At 31.9% G+C, this 8,710-nt stretch overlaps 1 long non-coding RNA gene across 1 annotated transcript; it reads left to right on the forward strand.

Moving 5' to 3' along the window:
• The first annotated feature begins 925 nt into the window (after positions 1-925).
• LOC114078605 lies at positions 926-7,632 on the forward strand. Its single transcript, XR_003580243.1, has 3 exons — positions 926-1,054; positions 5,589-5,685; positions 7,314-7,632. It is a non-coding gene; the product is annotated as an uncharacterized LOC114078605 (long non-coding RNA).
• Positions 7,633-8,710: the final 1,078 nt, after the last annotated feature.

Here is an 8,710-nt window from a genome sequence, read left to right on the forward strand (position 1 = left end):
CGTCTCTAACTAACTAAATAACCTAGGAACAATAAAAAATAACTAACTAGGGGACCCGACAACCTAAGACCTAACCGGATGACATTAAGACAAGAAGCTAATAAGAGACAAAGGTTGGTTATGATCCTAACAACTTAGATTACTTTATTAATTACCCTAGGTTACTTAAATAATTAATATAGGAACTTAATTAATTAATTTAAATGGACAAAACTGATATCACAAAGCAATTTCCAGATTTCGGTTAAGGCATGCAAAAGACAGTCTAGTACCTAATTTAGGATTATCCAAAGGGTTGGTTATGGTCCTAACAACATAGGAATACTTTATTAATTATCCTAGGTTACTTAAATAAATAATTTTGCATCTTAATTAATAAATTTAAAATGACAAAACCGAAATCACAAAGCAATTTCAAGATTTCAGTTAAGACAAGAAAAAGACAACCTAGTACCTAACCTAGAATGGTTCATAGGGTTAGTTATGGTCATAACGACTTGAGGGTACATTAGTAATTACCCTAGTTCAACTAATTAGTAAATTACAAATTTAATTAATTAAATTAAAGGGGTCAAACCGAAATATTTACACTAACCTAGTATAACTCCAGAAACATCCTAGTACATAACCTAGGATGGATCAAAATGGTTAGTTATGGTTCCAATGACTTAGGGATGCTTCAGTAATTACCCTAGATCCCTTAATTAATTAAATTAAACATTTAATTAATTAATTTAAAGGGTAAAAACGAAATCCTTAGGAACAATTTAAGATTTGATTAAGTCAAACGTTCTCTTAGTTGTAATCAAATTAGGAGGGACGTTTATGGTAATTTAAGAGGAGGGTATTATGGTAAGTCTTGGGACGTATATATAATGATTTTAGGTCAGTTTTAGACCACAAAACGTTCCAAATAAGAATCGAATGAAATTCTCTTAATCTCTCAAGAACTCTCTCTTTTTCCAACCTCCATTGAACAACAAGAAAAGCTTAAGGAATAAGACGAAGGTTGCGAAGTTTCCAATCAAGATTTATTGGATTCTTCATATATAAGGTATTGGTTTTCACTCTTGGTATTCCTTTCCCCAAGAGGTCCTTTAAAGATAAGATTTCAAGAACTTCAATTTTAGGGTTTTTACTCTTTAAAATGGATTTTCTTCCTAAACCTATATTTATGTTTTTCAATGAAAAGTAAATGCTTTCCATATCTAAAATCGCATGAATTGTTGATTATATGTTGGTAATTATTCTTGAATTGAGTATGAAGCAAGTTCTTACCTATATGATATGTTTCTTATGATTGTTTCTATGATGTGATAACATGTAAACATTAGGATTAGAATTTAAGGTTTGAACGAACCCTTTAATGACCCGTTTACCTTCTCCTATGTTATGTATTGATATTGTTCATGATTTTATGGGTTGTTCTAGTTTTATTTGTTGAGTATTTCACTAAGTATTATTATGAATATCGCATGATGAATAATATTCTTTGAAGTAAGAGGTAAGTCTTGTAAAATTGTTATTACTCTAAGATGATTATGTTAGCCTATAAGTTGTGATGCTATGTTATGAAAAAAATGTATGATGTTGCTATATGAATATGTTGGCTATGAACATGTTGTGATATCATGATAAGAATACGAATATGCAATTTTATGATATCTCTTGTATGCTTTACACAAAATGATTATGACACGTAAATCTCACAAAAGAAAGATTACGATAAAAGGACAATTCTCATCTAATCTAAAAGATCTCATGATAATGTTATACAAGGAGATAATCTCCAATGTACTATGACAAATTTATTATTAAAAACAAATTAAAGGTTATTTCAAGAAAAGTGACTTAAGCTAAGCACCGATGAACTAGATATGGGAAGTGTCCCTTCTCTAAGGGAAGATAGGTTAACAATGATTCTCATGAGATTGAGGCTGCCATGCAATGTTGAATGATGGGTCTCTAATACGTCTCCTAGTTCTTGAACTATGTTGCCACCATAGGATACTAGATAGTGGATCTACCTAGAAAGCTATGTCATGTAGGTTCTACTTAGGCCGGTAGATAACCTTTTGTTTGGTGTGGGGTTCATGACACCGGATTCCATTTTTAGCTGACATGGTCTATGTCGGTTAATGCCTATGTTACCTCATTAAAATGAAATACAAGTAAACGAACGTTCACTAGGGTGACTTGCGGAGTTGGCTTAGTATAGGTAGTAGTATGGGACGTTACCTATACATTGGACAAGTTGACTCTAAGGGAAGTCCTAGGAGATTTTTCTTAAGTAATAAGACGATGTGAATGATATAATGTAATGATATGTTATGTTACTCTTACATGAATGTTTGCTATTATGATGAATGTGTTATTTGGATATATTGATATGTTAATGATAACTAACTATGTTGCAAGTTATATGAAGCAAAGCCTTACTTATGGTCTCCTATCTTATCTCCTTGGTTATGTGGGGTTATGTGGTTTCACATGACCATTGCACTTGTAGGTTGGGAATGGGATCATTGGTAAGTTTTTTGTATGTAACGTTTAAATGTTGTATTTAATATGAATTGTTAATGTGACTTCATGATAAGATACCTATAATTATAATCATGTTTGATGTCAACGAAATCCTTATCTTGTATATGTTATATGTATGTGCATTGAAGACTTTTATATGGCTTGGCATGTTTTCCAAAGATATAATAAACGATTCTTTTTCATGCATGTCCCTATGTGTTATGTGCATATACCCATACTTAGTACATGTAGCGTATTAACCCCATTACTTAAAATTACAAAAAATGTAGGTTCCGGCCATTGAACCTTAAGAAGGTAGATTTTATGAAGCTTGGAACTCTTTCTCCAAGTCAGGTCCTCATCTTCGAGGATGCTATCTTTCATATTATAGCTTACATAGATTATTAGTAGTTTTAAGAATACGCTATTTACATTATGTTCTTTAGATTCTTTTGTAATAAGACCTATATGGCATATTAACTATTATTGGCTAAATTCAGATTTGCACTCTTTAGATTGTTTCTATATATTTGAGACAATAGTTTTAGAATATCGTATGTTTTTATAAACCTTAAGCATGAAGTCTAAGTATACTTCATTAGTATGGTAAAAAATTTTAATTTTCCCCAAAATTTAATTGTATGATTGTGATGAACGCTAAGAAGACGCATGTCTGCGACCTCTAAGAGGTTAACGACGCCGATTGCGATCCGAATTCCAGAATTCTGATCGTGACAATAAGAATATACATACTTAAGAATATCCTTCTAAGACTTCCCTCAAGGCTAACTAGTTGAATGTATCGGTAGAGTTCCATACCCCTACCTAGACTAAGTCAAACCTCTCAAGTCATCCTAGTTAGAGTCCACTTTATTACTTCATTTTACTTTCGGAATGTCTTGCCTTAACCAACATAGACCACATGAGCCAATGTGGCATCCGGTGTCATAGAACCCTATGCCAAAGGAAGGCGGACTACTTGCGAAAATAGTACCCAAACATGTACGTAGACACTACGTGGATCCACTAGCTAATATTCCTATGAGGGAAACATATATCAAGAACTAGGAGATATAGTTGTGACCCTCTTTATGATACATGCATTATTGTCTCCAATATCATGAGTACATTAGTAGTCCTACCTTCCCTGTGTGGGAAGGGACACTCCTCATTCAAGTTCACTAAGTTCTAAGCTAGAATCCCTTTTAATATGTCTTTAGTATCTTTGTAAATCATCATAGCTTAATGTAGGTCATAGGGTCTACCCTTATATAATTATCATCATCATATGTCATATCCCGAAACTAACCCTATAAGTAAGGGGCAATATCGAATTCAAATAAGCGTACTTGACCTCTCGGAGGTCTTATACAAGCCCTTACATATCATTCATCGCATAAACATAGTGAAAAGTAGTGCGGAGTTAAAACTTTTCACAAAATATAATATAGGAATTAAAATCTCTTTCATATAAAGCAATAGGAAATGCTAAGTCTCAATCTCATCATCTTAAGACACAATAATACTTGGGGCACGGCCCATAAAAAATACGAATATAGAATTACTTAGTCTATTACAGTACTTCAAATGGAAAACATGAAAGACATATATGCCCTCGAGTCAAATGCGGACATACTTCAACTTCTCTTGAACGATGCTATGGTCCAAGTCTTCCTTCCCAAAAGCTCCTTACCTTCAAAGAACCATATAGATAGATAAAAGCAAGGAGTTAGTACAACCAAATGTACTATGTACGACATTATGCATAAAAATCATGAAAACATTTATTTAAAATATGCATATTTTCATTTAAAAATCATATCATAACAATAACTTTTAACAACATAAGAACATATACGAAAATATTTAAACAACAATTCATAATTTTAGGACCCATCTTGCAGTGAGTTCAATTCACTGTACAATGAAATACCTCACTGTTACAGTAAATTAACTTCCTTTCATATTAACCACTTTCTAGCATGTCGTTATCCCACTCAAAGCTTTCCTATGATTCACTTAAGTTACACAAAGAGAGACAACCCATGAACCCTCTGTAGATGTGCGTAAAAGACCCTTAAGATTACTTATAATGAGTCACATACCAAGCATCATAAACATCAAGGTAAGATTCTTCAACCAAAGGTGACTCTAAGTATCACTTGAGTGAGTTGTGAAGCGACCGCCCTTACAATCCCTTAAACACACACTCAAAAGATCCTATGGACTCCCTAGGATAGAATCATTCTCACTTAACACACCAACACATAGATGATATGACACTCTCTTTCCAAAGCCTATCAAAAGAATTACTTAAGTAATCAAGAAGATAACGTCCATGATTGACCTCTTCAAGATTACCTAAATAGTCCTTAAGACTACCTAAGGCTTATATTATGTCCACAACCCCAACCAACTTCCCTAACTCGAGTCATTCTCAAGACTTCCAAAGATAAGACCTGAAGAGATCATCCTTTATGCCCTCTTTACACATTAGCTAAAGAATCCTTAAGTCACTTAATATTAGGCACTCATTTATTTGCATACTTCATAACATAAGTCAACAGTTCATTAGTTCATTAAGAGATACATACATCAAATATACTACTAAAAAAACAGTGTTTAGCGATGGATACTAGCGATGAATTTTATTCCATCACTATATAACGACGGATGTGCAACAGGATAGACATTTTGTTGCAAGAATTACAAATATTTCTTTGAGTTTTGATATAGCGACGGATTGGCGATGAAATATTTGTTTGGTCGCTAAAAACAAGCGAGAAATTTTGGCGCCCTAGTTTTCTCTACCAATTTGGCAACTAAGTAAGTGTGACCAATTTAAACAATATTCCGCGACGAAATAATGACGGAAAATATGTTGCTAAACTTAAAAATGTATTTTTGTAAAATTTAATTTATATAGTGACGAAAAATCCGTCGCTAGAATTAAATCTAAATAAATATAATTTTTGCTAGCAACGGATATTAAAATCCGTCACTAAGTCTGTTGTAAAGTTATTTTTTTTTCCAAGCTAAATAACTTTGGTTTCCATTTTCACCAGAAGCACTCATCTCTCAGAGTAAAGACTATGTATTCTCTGATGGAACTTTCCTTCTCCGATAACTAAAACTCCCATCTCCTTCAATCTTCATCTCAATGTAAGTGCACTAACTCTCATCTCCTTGAATCTTCCATTTTGATAAAAAAAGTGAGCTCTCAAACTATCATCTCTCTATCTCTTATGGGTTTGTGAAAATTGGAGTTTTTAGCTCTCAACACTTTTCATTTCATTTAGTTTGAAGTAATATTGAGATGTGTTGAATAGTGGTTTCATCATTGTCACTATTCTGAAAAATAGGGTTTAAAATACTTTCAACTCTTTCCATTTCCTTTAACTCGAAGTATGTTTGAGTTGTTATGAAAATAGTGATTTTAGTATTATGGGTATTCTGAAAATATGTTTTTTTCTCGAGTTAAAATTTTCTTAAAATTTGGGATTGGGGTTCAACATTCAGTGATTTACTTTTATTTGCTTTTGTGAAAGTAAATTGCACACTAGTTTGCATAGTATTTTTTTCTTATTTCAGCTAGCTTTCGTTGTTTGTGACTACTAACTATCCCTTTACTCTCTCCGCTAAAAGACATCTCTCTTTCTCCCCCTCCCACAACTACCTAATAGTTGCCTGTAATTTTTCATTTGCAATAAGAAAATTTTGCTACAAAAGATTGAATAACTGTGAAGGGTGCAAGAGCTGATATTTGCTCGTTTTTGTAGTTGTTTTTGTGGTTTGGGAATATTGAACGTGGTCATTGGGAGGGTTGGGATTTTGCAAGAAATTTCTATTTTTTATGATAAGGTGCATTACTTAAAGTCATTCAAAACATTCGGGATATAAGATTGAGTGACATACATATTTTAGTCATTGTTCAGGGGATTGTGAAAATTGTTTTTTTGTTGTTAATTGTGAATAATTTCCTCATTATTCCTTTTGGGTTCCCGATATGTGCTCTGCTTCACATGAATTGCAGTAATACTACTATCCTCATTTGCATTAGATTGCGAAGGACTTCTATCATAGAGATAGGAAGTTGACAAGAATAATGATTAGTTCATTTTTTTGATAAATAATATTACTGTTATATTGAATTTAGCTTAGAAGCTACTTTAGGTAATTTTGGTTTTATGATTTAAGAACCTTTTGACTTGTATGATATATGACTTTTTTTATTTTGTAATCACTATTCTGATGTTGTGTAGCTGAGAATCTATCAAAACAGTTTCTTGCATTTGGATTAATAAGATACAAGCATATGACATAAAACATAGAAGAAATTTTAAGTAAGTGTGACTGTAATTTTGAAAAAAAAATTAGACATAATTATATAATAAACCAACTGAACAAGCAGCGAGGATCATGTAGAATAGCACATTAAATATGGTGATTTAGGTGTTAGATAAGGATCATACAACATGGTTTCTCATAATAAGATCAATCACATACTCTTCATGAAAGTATAAATAATATGTTTTATTGTGGGGCTTGGTTTACACACTAATGTCTAGACCAAAGGTGTTAATTAGACCTATTTGGTATGTAATAATTATTTGTGAATATTCGCTTAACTATATTTAATTGAGTCTCAATGATCAATGCTATTGGCTAAAGACACATGTTAAGTGCTTATGCAACTCAAAAGAATAACTAATTCATATTAATTGTTTAGTTGTTATTTGTTTCTATCGTTCCCATTAATAACCAAGACTTCTGATGTTTAAATATTGCAGGCATCTACTACTATAACATTATACTTAGTATTTGGTTGTCATTAACTTGAAGTAAGCCTTTATCTTTATTTTTTCCCCTTGATTTTGCTAAAGATACTCTCAAGATATTTACTTTACAGATCGTAATCAGGAAGAAGAGCAGTAACCGCCACAGACAGGTATTGTAAATTTTAACTTCTTATTTGGTCTTATTTTGTAGACAAATATATTCTAGACTTTAACTTCTTTATTGGGTTTATTTGTTGGACATAATGTTGTACTTATAGAGGAAACTCATGCGATTGTCTTACAAGCTGTCTTTTTGAACAAAATATTCTTTATTTTGTTAGTATTTTTTAGTAGAGAGTCTGATCTGCCACTGTAATTAGGTATCTGCAATGTTATAAGATTTACTTAACCTCGAATATAAGCTAAAAGTGTGTGCCAATTTGTTGGATGACTTATTGAACCTTGTTATTAGAAGTAGTCCTGCCACGACTGTGTTTCTCCCTAATTGAAGGACTTGTGATTCATATTTTTACATGGTAGCATAAGTAAGTTGGCTGAAATTAGAATGTTTTAGTAGCTTGATTTGTATTAGAATGCTTTATTATTTTGTAAGTAAACTGAAATTAGAATTATTTAATAAGGAAAACTTTTTTCTAGCTAAGTTTGTTTTGAAAACTATTAAGCTTATTTTTTTCAAGCTTTACCATAAAGCAATTTCAGCAACTAATTTTGTCATGCAAATTTGTATATTTTGACCAAATTTTGAATATACATGAGAATCAGTGACTTTCCACTATGCATGTCCTTAAAAATGTGCTTGTTATTGGAAGTAGTCCTCAATCGACTTGTGTTTGTTACTAAATGTTTTATTTATTTTAACATGAATAACTACATGAATAATCTAGAGAGTAGTTGGATGTATAAGAGGTTGGATGGTCGAGGGACTATTAATTCAAGTTTCATAGATGGCTTTGATAAATTTGTTCAATATGCATGTTCTCAAATGAATCACATGAGTGGTGATAAAGTTAGATGTCCATGTAAAAAGTACAACAACTTTACATACATGAAAGTTTAAATCGTTAAACATCACCTTTATAAGCTTGTTTTATTGATGACTATTTTTTCTGGAAGCATCAAGGGAAAAAAGAATTGATCAATGATATTTCTATGAGTCAATATTTTCATGGTAGTTCTCAGCCAGAATTAAAATATGATAACCCATACTGGAAATGACCTGATGGTATTCAATTTTTAAGTCTCTTAAAAGGCTAATCCCCTTTACTAATTTGTTTATTTTCTTATATGATCTCTTTACTATATGAATAAACAAAATGCTAATTGTGTCACTCCTATATTTGCAGGCATAACTTGTTCCAGATGATCTAATAGCTTTCTGGAGCATTTTA

The sequence above is a fragment of the Solanum pennellii genome, chromosome 9 (assembly GCF_001406875.1).
Source record: "Solanum pennellii chromosome 9, SPENNV200".
NCBI lineage: Eukaryota > Viridiplantae > Streptophyta > Magnoliopsida > Solanales > Solanaceae > Solanum > Solanum pennellii.